Below are 19,976 nucleotides of genomic sequence, written 5' to 3' on the forward strand. Positions count from 1 at the left end.
GCAGTAAAGAAAACAGTACATCAGTTGTAGTTTTCCTGCTTAAGTAGAGCGCTCTCCCATGTGTAAGCAGCTATAGAAGCACGTAACTCTGCAGAATCTGTGTGTAAATGCACAAGTAGAACAAGGGTGATAGATTGTAAATGGATTTGTAAAAGCTATCAAGTCATATTCAGTCTTTGACTCTTTCTCTCTCTCTCTCTCTCTCTCTTTCACACACACACACACACACACACACACACACACACAGAGTTCCATTTTCTTCTAAATAATAAGACTGAGGAGCAGCTACAGTGAAAAGCCTGTGCACTCTGAACACACAAAAGTAAAAAAGGTAAACAGTTTTCATTGAGAGGAACATTAATATTTTTCAACGAGGATGCTTGCTAAGACAAAAATAAAGAGTGATATTTCTTTAATGTGGCCTATGAGCGAAGAAAACAACTTACTTTCTATGCAAAGAAAACTCGTTTGTATCACACCTTGTACAGGTAAACAGCAAGAATGAGTGATTCATTTTCACGGGATTAAGAGAATGAAACTGGACTCATATTTTTAGCCTTGCTTGAAAAATGCTGTTAAATGTCATATGTTCTTCTAAAGATTACCCAAAGTTCATTATTGTGCTACTTTAAGGTATTATGTGAGAATTTTATTTACTTTCAATGTCAAGAACCACAACTACTTTTGCACCAATCTAATATATACTTCTACAGTGTTAAATTTTTCAAAGTATGAGAATCCTGTAAAACTATGATTATAAACAATGTGAGAACTTTACATTTAATTACAGAATCTCATAAGAGCTTTTTATCTGTAACAAAAAACAGAGGACCCCTAACTTGTGAATTTTCAACTTTCAAAATTGTATAATAAAGAAAGAAAAACCTCTAGAGCAAAAGCACATCAACTCTACCAGCTACCAACAGATGGCGAAAGCAGTCACAGGCAGCCATTCCAACACCACCTGCTACTTCACCTTCTACAGTTGGACAGGTTCATGCTTAGTTTCATGAAGTTTTAAATAACTGACTCTATTAAGTTTAACAAACAAAAGCATTACAAATAAGAAACGTATAACCAACCACAACAAAGTAAGAGATTTTAACAACTGAAGGTGATGAGAAAATGATGAATGTTTTTGAAAGTGGAAACAATTGTGGAGGACAAACTGAACCATGCAACACTGGAAATACACTGACACACAATCAAAAACAATCAACAAGAGATGAAAAAAAGCTCTAAGAGAATTATAAACAGAGAAAATGAAACCTGTAAAAACTATTTTATTAAACACTCCTATCAATTAAAAAATACATCCATAATATTTGTATATTTGTTTTTGTAATTTTCTACGTGTACCTCTGTATTTCATTCAATCTAAGAAATACATCAACTATTAGAACTAATGAAGTATGGTATTTGACTGATGTATTATATATGTTATAAAGCATATACAAAGTTGGAATTTTCAAAGGAAACAAACAAGAGACACAGGGATTCTAATATTCTTCTCCCAGCACTTTAACAGACCTTTTGCACAACAGTTTGGGGATCCTCAATCAGAATACAGGATGAAATAAGTACAATGGTAGATGTTAGATCTCAATATAATGCTACTGAAAAGCAGATGCCTCATCTCCCCTATTACATTTATTATATATTGGATATCAACATCTGTGATAAACCTGACAAAACAAGCAAAAAAGCATGAAACAAATATTTCTTATAAAGTATCCCCACAAAGTTATTCATTAGAGTAATGATGCTATAGGAATGAAAGGCATAGATTTTAGAGTAAGACCAACTTGGATTTGTAGCATGGTTATCTATGCCAGTCACTATTAAACACCAGACACTTGCGTATTCTCATCTATAAAATGAACATAACAATCCTTACTTCACAGAATGAAAATAAGGATGAACTGTGAGTAAGTGCATATACACAGCTTGTAGCAAATGTTCGGAACCCAACAAGACTCAATAAAGGACAACAAAGAGATTATTCATGGCAACTTACTTCATCTGTTTAATCACACTAGATTATCCAAAGTGCTAGCCAGAAAGATGGTATGTGAAAGGGTTTGACTTTAACCAGTCTAATTCACTTAAGTCACTTTTAGGTACCACAATTTCTGACAGAGAGTATGAACCCTCAGACCAAAGCCCATTTTTGCTTATAGATTTAAGTAAAGATAAATACAGGAAATGCACCAACAATGAGCAAACATACTGGCCTCTTTATCCAACATAAGGTTCAGGGTACAGGGGCTCTTCATTAATCTAGCACTGGAAAGTTCTATGTGCCTGCTGTAATCAGCCTCAGATGCATCTGACAGCTGACAGTACCAATGGAACAACAAAGCACACTGTGAACAACACAGGCCAGAAGAATCTCCACAACAGCAAGGCTCATTTCAACAGGACAGTTTTCTTAATAAGTGCTTTTAAAACAAATACCAATTAAATACAAATTTACTGATAATATGATCTGTAAGGCTACATATTTTGCTAATTATCATTTATGAAGCACTACCACTTCTTTCTTAAACACAAACACTCCTGATACATTGTTTAAGATTTCCAAAATGATCAACTAAAGGATTATTGGGCACAAACCAAAGTATGGATGGCAAAAATCTTGACACCACTAGTGGGAAACAGGACAGTAGAATAACTGGCCTATGTACGTGTTTTCTGACCTCTGCTGCCTCTGTTTATTGCCCTAGGATTGGCAACAGCTACGCTCAGAATAAGAAATCTGAATTCCATCTACTAACTTGAATTGACTTTCTACATGTGCTTCTCAGAATGTCAGTGTTTTAAATTTGAACTCTTAATATACATTTTAAGGACTCCAGTCTATACTCTCCCTGAAACTGTCAAGATTCTAACCCGAAATAATACCTGTCTGTTCTTGTTGTGTACTACCATACACTACCACTGGCATCGCTTTTAATGTGCTCATGGTGGTTCACAAGAAAAGAATGTATGTTTCCAAACTATAAGCATTTAATTTGGGGGGCTGGGTGCGCGTCCCTAATTTAAAGTTCAAAACTTGAGAACTCTGGTTATAACCTGGGGAATGAACTGGATACAAGAGTGAAAGTAGTCAAGAGAATGCAGCACTAATGTCATTACTGAGTGCCATGAGAATGAAAAAGACACTGCCTCCCTTTAAATGTCTGGGAAAACTCACACCCCAAGAAACGCAGAGCCTCTGTCTCATTCAATGTGGACATCTTCTCCCCACAACAGCCCATAAAAGCAAAGTCTACATGCCAGAAACAAGAATAGAAATGGAAGATAATGCCAAAAGAATCCTGAGCAGCCCTATTAAAGATGATACGTGGAACCGAGACTCGTTGGCTGGCTGAACTCACTTCCCATTAAGAATAACTCTAACTTTTGTCCATCTCTCTAGTAGATGCTGCTTAGCCAACTCCCTTCACGTGTCACTGTTGAGGAAGATGAGATTTAGTGACATGTATTAACAATGGGTAAGCATGTAGGCAACTTTAAGTATCACCAACCGTTGGTTTTCTCATTTTATTTATTTTTGCTTCATTAATAAAGCTTATTTGTACTTCCCATTTGTTTTCCTTTGCACTTCTTTTAAGTATTAGGCAGATGAATGCTTTTCTAATAAAGTTTCTTATAAAGACTGGTTGAAACTGAGTCTTCTTTGGTACTGACGGTTTAGCTATCAATTACTTGCACAGATGATTAGGGTCTAATGAATGTGTTCATTTGTAGTATTTTGTGAATATAGTATTTGATATATTTACCATGACCAATCTATTGCTTTTCCCTTTAGTGCATTCCAAATTCAAAATGGTCCAAAATCCAAAACTTCGTGAGCACCAACATAACACCACGAATGAAAAATTCCACACTTGCTGTCACATAATGGGTCATTACCAAAACAGTTGAAACTGTTTCATGCACAAAAATCACTAAAAATATTGTATAAAACTACCTTCAGGATACGTGCATAAGATGTATAGGAAACGCAAATGAATTTCATGTTTAGACTTGGGTCACATTCCCAAGATACCTCATTATATATCTGCAAATATTTCAAAATCCAAAAAAATCCAAAATTTGAAACACTCCTGGTCCCAAGCATTTTGCATAAAGAGTACTCAATTTGTACTGCTGGTTTTCGAGTACTTCTTAAAAATTTTTAAATGAAACCACCAAAATGCAGTTATAATTACATTCAAGTTTTATAAAGTGTAAGTATCTCTCACTCTTGGCATGATTCATTAAGGGCTAAAAGAGATAAAGTAACTGCCAGGGGTCATGTCCAAGGGCAGGAGCTATTATAAGACAGGCAACTAACTGTAATCCCAACACACATTTTGGAGTCCGAAAGTCCAGAATTTAAATCCCAAATCCACATTAATAGCTATCTGACCTTTTAGCAAGTCACATAATCTCTCTGAGCTTTACTTTTAACATCTGTAAAATGGGAATGCTATCATTTACCTCTCAAGGCTGTTAGGAGGATTAAGTGAGGTATTTAATTAGCAGATACACATGAACTAGGTCAAGGCACTCTCCTAAGCACTTTTTAATATTAACTCATTTCATCTCCATAATCCTAAATTCTCTCTTTTACAGATGAACTAAAACAGAGAGGTTAAATAACTTTTACTTCTCTAAGGTACAAAGCGGCAGTCAAGATATGAATCCAGGCAGTCTGGCCTCAAAGTTCAGGCTCTTTAGCACCACACTAAGATGCTTCTCATAGGATCTAAAACACTTGCCTGGCACCTAACATAATGATGAGAATGATGATAAACCACACAACGCCAAGAATAATATATAAGCATACCGCACCCTAGAGGCCCTTAAAGATGGTCTTGATTGAGACAGCATATGAAGTATACAAGTACATCTAGATTAAATTTACATGGCACAGAAATCTTTAAAGATACAAATTAATGCCAGCACTTTAGGAATTTAGAAGAAATCATCAACATTCCAAGTTCAAAAATCACTGTTTCCCAGCATGAGTGCCTAGATTTTCTCTTGACATTGTTAAGTGAATGTTACAAATAATTGGCAGCTAATATTTTGGTCCTCTCAATATGTAGCACTCAATTTCAATTACAAACTAATGATATTAATTTTTGAAAGAAAATAGTCAAGTGTACTTTAATATAAAGATTCAGAAGAGAATAAAATTTACTAATTTCTTTTCAAAAAACCAGTATTTTTTAATAAAGTAATAAATGTTCATTGAAGAAACTGAAATATACCAGGATACAGAGAAGACAACATCACCACCAGCAGTTCAGTATCAGCTTTACTTTTCAACGCAGTTTGAGACATTAAATTTTACAAATAAATGACTTCTTTATTTTAATTTTGGAAATAGATGAAATTTCATGAACCGAAATATCAGTCAAGGTGTTTCAAAAAAGAAATGTGATTCAAACAGGTGAAACATTAACTCCACATAAAATTGTTTTAAAATAATAAATAATTTTCTCCACTTGCTTTTATTGTTGTTGGTTTGGTTTTGAGACAGTTTTGCTCTTGTTGCCCAGGCTGGAGTGCAATGGTGCAATCTCGGCTCACCACAACCTCCGCCTCCCGGGTTCAAGTGATTCTCCTGTCTCAGCCCTCCGAGTAGCTGGGATTACAGGCATGCACCACCATGCCTGGCTAATTTTGTATTTTTAGTAGAGACAGGGTTTCTCCACGTTGGTCAGGCTGGTCCCAAACTCCAGACCTCAGGTGATCCGCCCACCTCGGCCTCCCAAAGTGCAGGGATTACAGGTATGAGTCGCCGCGCCCACTCCACTTCTTATGCTTAACGTAAACTAAGTTCAGTCAGATGATGTTTGACTAAATTCAAATAAAATGTTTTTTAAAATTTCAACTTTATAAAATGAGTCATATGTTTACAAACTGATTACTAATTAATGACAAAACTTGGAATTAAAGTTCATTCTCTTCCACAGTACAGATAAGGCCAAATCACTCAATAGGCATTACCCAAGCATAACATGTTTTAGCTTCTAAATATGGGACACTCTTATGAAAACAGACTTTCAGGGAGAACCAATACTATTTATATTAACACCTATTTACATTAGCACCTATTTACATTAACACCTATTTAGAAGACCTCTATGCTTTCAACACCTTATATCAGCATTCCTTTTGCCCCTGTTCCCAAAGGCCAATCTCAAAATCTAAGCCTAGCATCAGTAAATAAAACGCAAGGAAAATACAAAGTAATCAAGTAAATTGCCCCTTTCTCTCTTCCCCTCAAGCCCTGTTCAATTGGCAAACACTGATAGTATTATAAACTCTTTCTAGGTCCTACCATCGAAGCTAAAGGCTGATTTAATATTATTTTACTCTAATTTATAAGGCAGATAAGGCTATTTCTGCACCTTTCAATGTTCTAACTAGTAACAAGTAACACTTAATGTTTCAAATGATCCTTTAAACATCTTTTATTGTCATTTTCAATCATGAGTGAGCTCAAATCAATCAGATTAGTAAAAAGCACTCCAATACGGTGGTGACTCAGAGTTCAGAATCAGTCTGGAGAAATAGCTCCTTATATCTCAGGCAATTTAACTTGAAAAAGTTCAGCTTCTACACCTTATTTGATTTAATGTTAATCAAGCTAGAACTAGTTTTTATTATATGCTTAAATGGTTTTCTAAGCAAGTGTTTTTATTTGCCATCTAAAGAACAAGCAGGCTTCTCATTCTACAGATACTCTTGTTAAAGACCCTTTATGCACTACGTTCAACTACAGTGACAAGCCTCAAGGAATATTTTCATCATATTATGTGATTAGTGATTAAACAAAACAAGCATCACTTAAGAGGAATTTTATAAAACCCTGGAGTTTCCAGAAACATTACATATGTATATGTGCCAAAACTGATTAGCATACTAAATTACATTTTATGTCAAGGTGATGTGCAGAGTCAGACCCAGTCTGGGCCAGTAAACATTATTTTATATGGGCCATGCTCTAACTCCTTCAAACTACTATTACAACACCAATACCACTACTTAAATTCCCTTTCTGCTCCATATCCCCATTTCCAGCCATACTACCCTGGTATAAGTACTACAGGCTCATAAATTAGCTCACTGAAGGATACAGAAGTTGTGATCTGATTTGAAATGCATGGGATTAGATTTTTATTCACACTGGATGTTGCCTAAACAATCCTGGCTCCATTTTGCAACTTCCCGCATTTGTAAAACTTCCCTTTAACTGGAACAAGCAACTGGAGAAAAGGATTAATAGGAAACCTGGCACTGTAGTTCACCAAATAACGCAGTACACAAGTAGACACAGGCCTGTAGGGAAATACAATCAAGACCAGCCACTGAACGCAATTGTTTTTTGAGTCTAAAGATAAAACAGCTTGATTCTTGGATTGTCTGATGACAGCATGAAACTAAAAATCACAGGCATTTATTGTGGGAAAGGTCCTTTAAAATGAAATGGTCCAAACCCCTTGTTTTCTTGATGAACAATGGAAAAGGATTAGACTAATTTCAATCCAAATATTCACGTGCCTGCTATATACTGTGTATTAGTTCACAAACTGAATTTTGTAAAGACACTTATTTAGTATACACATGAAACATGCCTGTTTACAATACACAGTTTTTTTGGTTTTTTTGGCGGGGGGGCGGATGGAGTCTCGCACTGCCGCACAGGTTGGAGTGCAGTGGTGTGATCTCGGCTCACTGCAACATCCGCCTCCCGGGTTCAAGCAATTCTCCTGCCTCAACCTCCTGAGTAGCTGGGATCATAGGCACATGCCACCACGCCCGGCTAATTTTTGTATTTTTAGTAGAGACAGGGTTTCACCATGTTGGCCAGGCTGGTCTCGAACTTCTTGTAAGCCACCATGCCAGACCCACAAGTTCACTTTTAAGTCTATAAAATTAACTAAGAGGCAGTACAGATTTGTGGGAAGAACAGAAATCCAAGCACTGGAATCACTTAGTAAATTAAATACTGTGGTGCTTTATGCAAATCATTCAACTTCTTACTTATTATAGATGGGCAATCTTACGTCACAAGTCCTTCCAACACCAGTAACAAAACAAATTAGGTTCATTTGTTAAAAAAATAGCATTGAGTCATTTGAAAGTCCACACTTGGATACTAGGAATTTGAATTAAAATTAAAAGTATTTAATTCTGCTTAATATTATGGTAGATTATGAGTAAAATTACTTGTATATGGATAAAATATAAGAATATTCTGAAAGAATATATTAGAGACCATTCATTGTGAGTATGTCTGGTGAAAAGGGGAAACAGAAGGTAAAGAATAGGACTTCTGTTTCTCAACGTGCAGTCTCTTACACTGCCTAATTCTTTCATGGGTATGTATTATTTTTATAATTTTTCAACTCTAATTTTTAAAAAAAAGTACTTAAATCATGGAAGGCAATGCAATATAGCAGAAAGTTCTTTCTACTGGACTAGAAAAGGAGAGAAAAGACTTCTAGTCTGGCTCAGTTAGCTCTGTAAGCTTGGGACATCTATATAAGCTTGGGAAGTCTATACGAGTTCCAACATTCTCTCTTATGAAAACAAGAATGAAACTACACTGCTGTCACCATCCCACTGGACTCGATGTTATATTAACTGGTCTTAGGTTACTATTCTCTCATTCAATTGTTCAGTGCATTCATCAAACACTAAAAGAAGAACAAGAACTAAATGAATGTAAGAGTGTAGAAATTAATTTCTCTATAATCAAAATAATTGATAGAAAAAAAACTATCAGAGTTATAGAAATGTTTAATTTGCGAAAGGAGAGAAGAAATAAAAGATAAACTTGGTGAAAATCCAAAATCTATTATTGAGGAAGGTAAATAAACATATGTTCAGCCCTTGACCTGAGGTGATTTTATCAGAATGCTTTCCAAACATATGTCAGTAATTAAATTTTTGAAATCTTTTAAATCACATAAATTACACCTCTGGTAGGGATTATGAGATGATATTATCTTCTGTTTCCTAATTGAGTGATGGATCATACCTTCTTTCTCTAAATACTAATTCAATTACTTATCTCCCTAATGATGGATCTGAATGCATGAAATTACTCTTTTCAACTTAAGATTCATTCATCTTGTATCAGAGAAGAGTAAGATGCATGATTGCATTTTTCTTCACAGCTTTATGTGACTGCTAACAGGGTCATGTGGTTATCAAAGCCACTTTCTTGCGATTTATTATTAATATGTATTTATTGCAGTTTTCTCCCCAATCACATACCTTAAATAAAACATACTGTTAAACATTAAAACTTGAAGTCTGGCTGGGAGCAGTGACTCATGCCTGTAATCCCAGCACTTTGGGAAGCCAAGGTGAGGAGATCAGTTGAGGTCAGGAGTTCAAGACCAACCTGGCCAACACAGCAAAATCCCGTCTCTACTAAAAATACAAAAATTAGCCGGGCGTGGTGGTGCGAGTCTATAGTCCCAGCCACTCAGGAGGCCGAGGCAGGAGAACTGCTTGAACCCAGGAAGCAGATGTTGCAGTGAGCCAAGATCTTGCCACTGCACTCCAGCCTGGATGACAGAGTGAGACTCTGCCTCAAAACAACAACAAAAAACTCAAAGTCTTCTTTAACATTTAAAATATGCCCAATTTTTAAGTTTTAAAAGAATACTTTTTCTTTTATGTCACCTAATAGACAAAATGAATAAAGGAGGGGAAAAAAATGACACCTTTTTTCTTCCATAACTCTAAGTTTGGCTAAATGTTACAAAAAAACGTATCTGTCCTCCAAAAAATTGTATCTTCTAATTTACTATTAAGCACCAGTCACTGAATATCTAGGCAAACGTTCAAGAGGCAGACAGAAAGCCTAACCACTCCATACTCCTGTTCTCTATTCTTTTGACCCTAAGATTCAAATTGATTGGAGACACCTGACTATACTAAAAATTTTCACTTTGGCAGCTCTAAAGGAAGGCACAGACCATGTGACTACCACAAGGGAGCCCTTGACAGAACAGCATCCAGCTTAGCCTCTTAGAGCAAGTATGCAGACCGCTGCATATAAATTCGGAGAATGTGTAAGGATGGAAACCATTTTCTTCTTCCTAAATATGTATTTAAGTACCCTGCTTGGAGCTTTACTGTGCAAGCAAGGTTCATTTAAAACAAAAACAGAATTAGGAATCTTCTTCAAAGTCTAGAAGGCTCTACAGTGTCTGGTCTCCACAAATAGTTTGTTCATTGTTTGCCATTAAACTTTCTAACCCAGAGGCTAAAAAAATGAATGACCACTGTTTTTTGTTTCTTCTTTAATATTTCACACTGAACATTAAACCACTGTATCTTACCTTTTACATTTTTGGGGGGAAATGAGGTATTTATTATTTCTTTGCTAAGATTAAGTGCAAGAAACTTGGAATCAGACTGTTCTAGCAGCTGCCCCTTTGCAGTGTGACCTTGGTCAAGTTATTTATCCCCGTGTATCTCAATTCCTTTAACTAAAATTAGGAGTATCACTACTACTACCACTTAATCTCACAAGGCTACTGTGGGGGCTAACAACACATAAAGACTGTACAAGTAGTTTGCATAAACATCCTGCCTTTCTCCTTTAAAATGTGCTCTCAGCACTTTCTAGATCTGTGTAATATGATTCCCTAGGACTCCATTTCCTCAGCTGTAAAACCAAAGAAAATAACACAAAGTACCAGGTATGTAGTAAACACTGGAAATAATTTATGTAAAGCATTTATCAGCACAGTATCTCAAAAAATGCTAGTCCTAACTTACAAATAATAGATCCTTTTCCTTCCAACTTGAAGCTGTGCTACTGAATATCTTCACGTTGTAGTTTTTGATCCTGCCATTTCAATTTGTCTTGTGGGTACACATCTAGACCTGCAAGCTCCAGGAAATAGACTTCCTTTCTGCTAACCCCTTCCCTTAAAGTTTGAAGAAGATGCCAAGTGATTGAATCCATCCAGAGAAGCTACAGTGGCACCAGATAATACCATAAAGAATATGCTATAATAGGTTTCAGGTGTTTCTCAACTGCAGTAGTGTGAGATACGCTCCAGCCTCAAAAAATTAACATGAGCCATAGGAGCCGGAAGATTTTAAGTGCTAAAATCCTTGGCAGCAGACAAAATAAAATAATACAAAAGACACTTAAATGGGGGCCAAGCATGGTGGCTCATGCCTGTAATCCTAGCATACTGGGAAGCTGAGGACAGAGGACTGCTTGAGACCAGGAATTCAACACTGGCCTAGACAACATAGTAGGACTCTATCTCTACAGTAAATACACAAATTAGCTGGGCACAGTGGCACACACCTGCAGTCTATTACTCAGGAGGCTGAGGCAGGAGGACTGCTTGAGCCCAGTAGTTGGAGGCTGCAGTGAGCTATCATCACACTACTGCACTCCAGCCTGGGTGACAGAGCAAGGTTTTGTCTTACAAACAAAACAAAACCCAAAAACTACAAAATGCACTCACTAAAAACAGTCCCAGGGCACATTAATGAATTCTGCAAAAGCAAGGGGTCAAGAGCAGTTGGGAGAAGTTATATATGAATCACCATAATATTGTAACAAGTTTGAACTAAGCCCTCAAAAGAAGGCTTGTTTTTGAGGGTTTTTTAAAGCTATTTTTTTAATCTTTAAGTATCAAGACCATGTTTATCTGTAACCCGGGAATCACACAATTTTAACAAGCAACTATCCCAATTTTTCAGTCATTACTGCCAATTCTCGAAAGCAATTCACCATCTTTTATACATCTTGAGCCCAAAGGGCAGAGCACAAACGGACATAAAATAATATCTCTGCTACTCTCTGGGTCTCAGGAGTCCTATTTTCAGGGCAACCTCTTCATATCTTCCAAAGCTGCTAAGCATGCATTTTCCTCTCCAGTCAGTGCAGTCTTTCCTTGAGACACCACGGTGACGTGTGTCTTCTTACTGCTGCTTCCCTCCTCTTCATTCCAACCCAAGCCATCTAAACCTTACAGGCTTGTCAAAACCAACTTTAACTTCATAAATATCTCTTCTTTACTAGAGCCCATATCAGTATCTACCTGTTTTCACCTTCTTACCATCTATTTAACAGATCAAGATACTAATTATAACAGTGTCTTGCCTCTAATGGCTTTAAATGCTTATGTCTTATCTTCATAATACTGAGTTCCTTGGCAGGACTTCATAAAGTTATTTTACTCATGCCCACTAATGGCCAAAGCAAGATCATTTTTCTTTGTGAAAAACTACTGTTAGAAGAGCTACTCACAGAATATAGATAACAAACCACATATATTAGGAAATTAGTAAATAAGGTAGAACAAGTATTTAGAGTGAATATAAAGTATCTTCTTGCTTTCAGTTGACAGTCATATATGCATATGCTCGGACTGAATGTCATAACTATTAAGTAAAAATAAAGGAATGGAACAATGGGCAGAGTATGTATACCACTGGATATACTATCTGTATAAGAAAGGGAATATATACATACACATTTGTATACATACGCACAGACTAATCTCTGAAAGGATGGAAATGAACTGGCAATAGGGTTTAACACTAAGAAAACTGGGTGGCCAGGCAGTGGATATAGAAGACTTACTTTCTCACCCTATACCATTTTATGCTGCTAAATTTTGTACCATATACATGTATTTTCAATTCCAAATGATAAACAGAATAAAATAGCTTATTTATTGAAAGGAAAACATTTTTTACGTATACATATTTTAGTAAATTAATTAAATAATTGGCCGGGTGCTGTGGCTCACGCCTGTAATCCCAACACTTTGGGAGGCCAAGGCGGGTGGATCACTTGAGGTCAGGAGTTCAAGACCAGCGTGGCCAAGATGGTAAAACCCCGTCTCTACTAAAAATACAAAACATTAGCCACACATGGTGGCACCTAACTGTAGTCCCAGCTACTCGGGAGGCTGAGGCATAAGAGTTGCTTGAACCCCGGAGCTGGCGGTTGCAGTGAGCTGAGATTGCACCACTGCACTCCAGCCTGGCGACAGAGTAAGACTTTGTCTCCAAAAAAAAAAAAAAACAAAACAAAAATTAAAATGCTCTTCTGTGCATAGGATTTATTATGATAAAGACTCAAACATTCATCCAATCATTTCTTGGGCAATTATAAATGCCAGCCTCTATGCAATTTTGTAGAGATGAATTATTTTAACACTTTATAATTCATAATCATTTTTACATATAATTTATAAACATTATTAGTGAAAGCAGAATAAATAACTGTGAAAAAATAGTGCTTATGAAACTAGAAAGGCCTGAATTTAAATCCAGGATCCTAGACTTTGTAGATGGGGCATGGTTCTCAGCTAATTACTTAATTTGTCTTAACGCTAATATCCCTCTTAAGAGCAGAGTTAAGCAAACTATAACCCCAAAGCAAATTACATCCGGCCACCCATTTCTTGTAAATAAAGCTTTACTGGAACAATCCATGCGTATTTGCTTACATATCATCTATGGCTGCTTTCTCAGTACAATGTGAGACTTGACTAGTTTTGATAGAGCCCATGTACCCCATAAAGCCAAAAATACTAATTATCTGGTCCTTTATTACAATAAAAGTTCACCCGCCCCTCCTAAAAGTAAAATGCATACAAACCACATCTACTTTGAAATTGTCTAAGAATATAAAATCTCAGGATATGTATCCTAGAGCAAAGAAAAAGAAAAAAAAAAAAAAAGAATAAAAAAGACTAAAAATTTTAAAAAGACTATAAAACGCCACTCCAAGTAGGAAGCAGATCAAAACTATTTCAGAATGACATCAAGACATTATTAATCTTTTTCACTCCTCCTCCAAGTGTACAGTGGAGTTTTCCAGAGGCTACATGGAACTGTGATGGCAAAAGACTACAACACAGCTGTATTCACTTAAGCCAGATATTAAAGAAATCTGCAAAAACAGTGCCATTATTCTTACCACATTTTGTTTTAAAACATAGTTATTTTAGTTAAAATATAGTCATTTATGTTAACATGTAGTGGGTTTATTATTATTATTATTATTATTTTAAAAGTCAGACATAACTTTTCTCAGTTTTATTTGTGTTGTTGGTGGCGGTGGTGGGTTTGAGACGGTCTCGCTCTGTCACCCAGACTGGCAGCGGTGTAATTACAGCTCACTGTAGCCTCAAATCTCCCAGGCTCAAGCAATCCTCCCACCTCAGCCTCCCAAGTAGCTGGGACTACAGGCACACACCACCATGCCCAGCTAACTTTTTTTTAACCTTTTGTGGAGATGGGGGGGGCCCATTATATTGCTCAGGCTGGTCTCGAACTCCTAGGATCAAGGGTAGGATCAAGGGATCCTCATGCCTTGGCCTTCCAAAGGGCTCAGATTACGAGCATGAGTTGCTGCACCCAGCCTTTTTCTTCATTTTATTATTATTATTTATTTTATTTTTTTGCAGCAGGATCTCTGTCACCCAGGCTGGAGTGCAGTGGCAGGATCACGGCTTATTGCAGCCTTGACCTCATGGGCTCAAGTGATCCTCCTGCCTCAGCTCCCCAAGTAGCTGGAACTTCAAGCATGTACCATCATGGCTAACACTAGTATTTTTTTTGTAGAGACAGGGTTTTACCATGTTGCCTAGGCTGGTCTCGAATTCCTGGGCTCAAGCGATCCACAAGGACCTTCTAAATTTTTTAGGAAAACAAAGTAACATCTGTCAGAGAACATGCAAACTACTAGCTCAAGTTCACAGTTTCAATATTAGACTGTATTAACTTACCTTCAATAAAGTCAAATATTTGTGAAACTGGTTTTTCGGTGGTAGCTGTGATACAAAGTAAAATCAATGCAGACAGAAAACAAGAGTAGTGATTTCCAGCCTGATTCTTTGGTTTGAGTTGTGCAGTGCTCAACAGGCATACACATCCTGTTAACAAGCAACTGCAGCTATTTAAGAATAAATTTTATTGTTTTATTGCAGTATGTGCATTATTTGCTTAAACAGTACATAAATACTTATTATTTGGACTTAGTAACTAGGACTGTTAAGTATTTCTTTTGGCCTAGGAATACCATGAAAGGTATTCCTAGGGCACTATAAAAACAATCAAGTTTAGGAACTTCTGGTTTAAGGGAACATACTTTGCACAATCCACATTTCACTGTTCTTTAAAGGTCACAAATTTAGTGAGGTTTTACATTAACTTGTAGATTTGTGGCCAGTAGGAACAGTTTCTGTCCTGACAAACAGAGCGCGCTCATTATGGCTTGCAGTCCTCAGGACATTAACCACTTTTGTAACTAACTCAGCAATCTTATCCATATTTTTCCTTTTTTTTTTTTTGAGACGGAGTCTCACTCTGTCTCCCAGGCTGGAGTGCAGTGGCGCGATCTCGGCTCACTGCAAGCTCCGCCTCCCAGGTTCATGCCATTCTCCTGCCTCAGCCTCCGGAGTAACTGGGACTACAGGTGCCCGCCACAGCGCCCGGGTAATTTTTTGTATTTTTAGTAGAGATGGGGTTTCACCATGTTAGCCAGGATGGTCTCAATCTCCTGACCTCATGATCCACCCACCTCGGCCTCCCAAAGTGCTGGGATTAGAGGCTTAAGCCACCGCACCTGGCCTATCCTTATATTCTTTTATAAATTTTCTATAAAGTCCTAACTAGTCTAATGCTCCTTAAACTGCTTCTAACATCATACCTGTTCCCTCACTAATTAATGAGTTATAAAAATGTTTGGCAATTATTTGTTTCATATTTGCATTAGGATGCTAATTTTGTCCTTTTGTAAACTGTACTTTAGAATGCTGAAGTCCTTTTCTAGTATATCTAGAAATAACTATTTTTAAAAGCCAAAATTTAAAAATTTCACTAATTACCAAGTACTTTGGAGGAATGTATATATAAGAAAATACAAAGTATGGCATAAAAAAAGATTCTATACATACTCCTGTATTTAAATAGTGGATATATCTATATGTTAGAATATAATCCAACTATCTTGTAAGTCTATATGGTTTTCTATATTTTCTACCATTTAATAAATATATTCAGGCTGGGCACAGTGGCATACACCTGTAATCCCAGCACTCTGGAAGGCCAAGGCACTTGAGTTCGAGACCCGTCTAGGAAACATAATGAGACCCTGTCTCTACAAAAAATACAAAAATTAGCCAGGCATGGTGGCATGCGCCTATAGTCCCAGCTACTAAGGTTACTGAGGTGGGAGGATCACCTGAGCCCAGGAAGTTGAGACTGCAGTGAGCTGCCATCCTGCCACTGCACTCCAGCCTGGGCAGCAGAATGAAACTCTGTCTCAAAAAAATAATAAATATATTCGATCCTTTTATAATCAGAAAAATACACAATAGACTTGTTTAAATGTTTGGGATGATCTATGAACACATTCTTTTTTAAAAAGTGCTATTAATGCAAGTTTTTAAAAAAGAATGAGGGAGTGATATAGAATTAAATTCCCTCCAAAGAAACATTTTAGTACTATTCATTAAATAGAGGGCTAAGGACAAAAGAATAAATGGCAATATTTGTATAATTAGTTACTTCCAATGACAGACTATGCCAGTAAACTAAATATAGAGATAACAACTTATTTTACTCTCAATTCTCCACTTATTCTTTCTAATTTTTTTTTTACTTCATGTCAAACATTCTTATCTAGATCACTCTTTTCATTTGAAGCTACAGAAGTGACAAATGTGCCTAACAAGGGAGAAGAAGGGGAAAAACTTTCACTTTGGGGGTATACTTATGAGGAACAGGTCAGGAGGGAGCAAAGTAAAAAGCAAATGAGTAAATATGTCTCTATATGTACTGAATCATGTCCATCCAAATGAGAAAAAAAATCTAGAAGTGTTGGTGGTTTGTAAGGAACTTGCTTCTTTCCACATCTGATAACTGACTCTGGATCCACTCCTTTCTGGGTCGCTTTTCACCTAGGCTGCCTCCTTTATTACCCAGAGTTGCTCTCTCATCTTATTAAAGATACTTGGCTCAGCACTACTTAGAACTTCCTCTTGTTCGCTTCAGAAGCATATACACGAAAATTGGAACCATACAGAGAAGATTAACATGGCCCCTGCACAACGATGACATGCAAATTCATGAAGCAATCCACATTTTTAAAACTATAAAAAGAAAAAAATAAAGAGAACTGCATATCATGCATGAAATACTGAAAATGGACTACCACACTTGTCGTGGGTCTAACAGTCAAAAGGCCTCTTTACAACTACATGTGAATGTAAGACCAAAGTCAAACCTCTGAAAACATTTGATCTAAGGGAGGGAATGTTATGGAAGTTCCACCATCTGCTTTCAATGAATGATTTATAGAACAAAAGACCTGAATATATGTAAACAACATCAAATGATTTGAAAAAGGATTAATAAAATGTTACACACTACTATCCGTAAATTAGGATCATTTCATTTTGACAAGTTGATAGGTCTGACTCATAAAACTGCATAAGGTACTATGAGAACCAAGAAAAATTTATGAAACAGGCTTTCAAAGAGTTATCTAGTCATTCATTCAGTTATTTACATCTATTATCTCATTTAATCTTGTGCAGGCCAGGCGTGGTGGCTCGTATCTGTAATCCCAGCACTTTGGGAGGCCGAGGTGGGTGGATCACTTGAGGCCAGGAGTTCGAGACCAGCGTGGCCATCTGGTGAAACTGTGTGTCTACTAAAAACACAAAAATTAGCCAGGCATGGTGGTACATGCCTATAATCCCAGCTACTTGGGAGGCTGAGGCACAAGGATCATTTGAACCCGGTATGGAGGCTGCAGTGAGTCAAAATCGCATCACTGCACTTCAGTCTGGAAGACAGAGCGAGACTATGCCTCAAGGAAGAGAAAAAACAAATCTGCACAACAAACGTCTGCCATTTATTTTCAGAGGAGCAGGCTATTGGTTGGCAAATTCAGGTCCATCAGGAAAACTCGTAATAATGCATACGTTCATCACATCCTGAAAATGCTGCATGTACAAAAAGTCATAATTCTTGAGTTAAAAATGTAGAATTCTGAGTATTTATCGTGTGGATCAGGACAACTGGCCCGTTCCTCTGCCTCCCTGTACCTGGCATCACCCTAACCTCAGTTACAACTTGGTCCCTCAGTACCTTCAACTGCTTCTGAAAATGCCTGACATGTTTAAAGGAGTTACAGGTGGTACTGCATTCCTCCTTAAAGGAGATCAAATATACAGGATGCCAATGTCTCAAATGAAGACTACACAATGATGTACCCAGAAGAATTAAAAGAGCTCTGAAACATGTAATGCTTGAATTTTATAGCAAGTCAAAGCACAAATACAGAACTCTTGGTTCTGCATCATCTACAGAGCATACCTTGTATTGTACTTCAAACACTGAGCCATGTTCAAACTTACCAGTGTAATATTCCTCAAAGGAAGAATCCTCTAGTTTGAAATGTACTTAATGATTTTATCAATTTTTTACTGGGTAATTTTAGCACCATGTGGTTCTACGGGTTGGGGAAAAGGGTGAGCCTTTCCACTATTAAAGTGTCCTTTGGTAACTTACCTTTTTGAACCCACAAAACATGCTTGAAATCATCAAGGAATAATGCACGACAGTACATATTCATTCTACTACTTGAGCACACTCACGTGTTCAAGTCAGTAGTATATGCTTTCAGAGAAGGGGTAAGGGCTGCAGGTAAAGTTGAAAACGTAAAAGTATATACAATCCCAATTTTTCTGTTTTCACATATTGTTAAGAGAATTCATAATGTCTTGTTTCTTTCACTAAAGAATTCTAGTTGAGTGTGATTTTTTTCAATAGTGAAATTAAAGCCCAGAAATACTATTTATTCAAGAACACAACAAATCATTAGCAGAAAAAAAGTTATGTGGAAGAGGTAAACTATTTTCTGACATAAAGCTTAAATCCTAAAATATAAAAATCAGCCGGGCGTGGTGGCATGCACCTGTAATCCCAGCTACTCAGGAGGCTGAAGCAGGACAACTGATTGAACCCAAGAGGTGGAGGTTGCAGTGAGCCGCCAGCCTCCAGCCTGGGTGACAGAGCAGCACTCTTTCACCAAAAAAAAAAAAAAAAAAAAAAAAAAAAAAAAAAAAAAAAAATAAAGGTGGGGAGATGACACGCTACACTGAAACTGATGTTTTAAATCACAGGGACAAATACCAAAATTTACCAGCCAACAGCCCAATTTTCTTTTAGTGAAAAGTACCCCCTATATAGCTAGTCATTTTTTAAAAATCTCAGTTAACATGGAAATACTTTTAGCCAACTGTTTTCAATTACATATACTGTGATGTCCCTTTATTTTTCTACATTCTCAATACCAGTTAACACTAAATAAACAATACTACTCAATTTCAGGAGTACATAATTATCCCTCAAATGTTGCCTAACAATGTTCCCTCTAGGGTCCTCTGTGTGCAAATTCCTACTTTATATATGAAGCACGTTTAAGATCTCAAAATGTGTTGAGGCTATTTCTACTACAAGAATCGCAATTCACAATCCAGCATGACAGGGGACAAAGTCCAACAGTACTGTAGGCTTCCTATTAAAAAATACTCATACTAAAATAAGCGTCACAAACAGCCCAATTGCTCAAACCACTCAATATTGAATAACACTGACAAATAACCACACGAAACCAATTATTATAAGAATCAAAAGATCTTAACCCAACTATAAAATGTAGTTTAAAAGATCATCTTTTAACATCAAGAATGGTGAAGACACTATTTCTATTTTAATGACATAACTCAATTTTTGTTTTATGTTAGATTACTTTTCAAACCTCATTTACCACTTTGATCCTAAAGCATATGAAACAGATTTACAAAGGAAAAGCATGTACTATTCAGTTCAACCCAACCTATCATACCTTTTGTGCTGGGAATTATAGATCTTGACTAGAAAAAAAGGTAAAATTATGA

At 36.7% G+C, this 19,976-nt stretch overlaps 1 protein-coding gene and 1 non-coding gene across 9 annotated transcripts in view; one reads left to right on the forward strand and one right to left on the reverse strand.

The window, feature by feature from the left end:
* MED13L (mediator complex subunit 13L) overlaps window positions 1–19,976 on the reverse strand; it is a 318,142-nt gene that overhangs the window by 107,918 nt on the left and 190,248 nt on the right. The window lies entirely within an intron of this gene.
* Window positions 17,049–17,155, forward strand: LOC116269124. The gene has a single exon (XR_004176429.1). It is a non-coding gene; the product is annotated as a U6 spliceosomal RNA (small nuclear RNA).

The sequence above is a fragment of the Papio anubis genome, chromosome 9, assembly GCF_008728515.1.
Source record: "Papio anubis isolate 15944 chromosome 9, Panubis1.0, whole genome shotgun sequence".
NCBI classification, from domain to species: domain Eukaryota; kingdom Metazoa; phylum Chordata; class Mammalia; order Primates; family Cercopithecidae; genus Papio; species Papio anubis.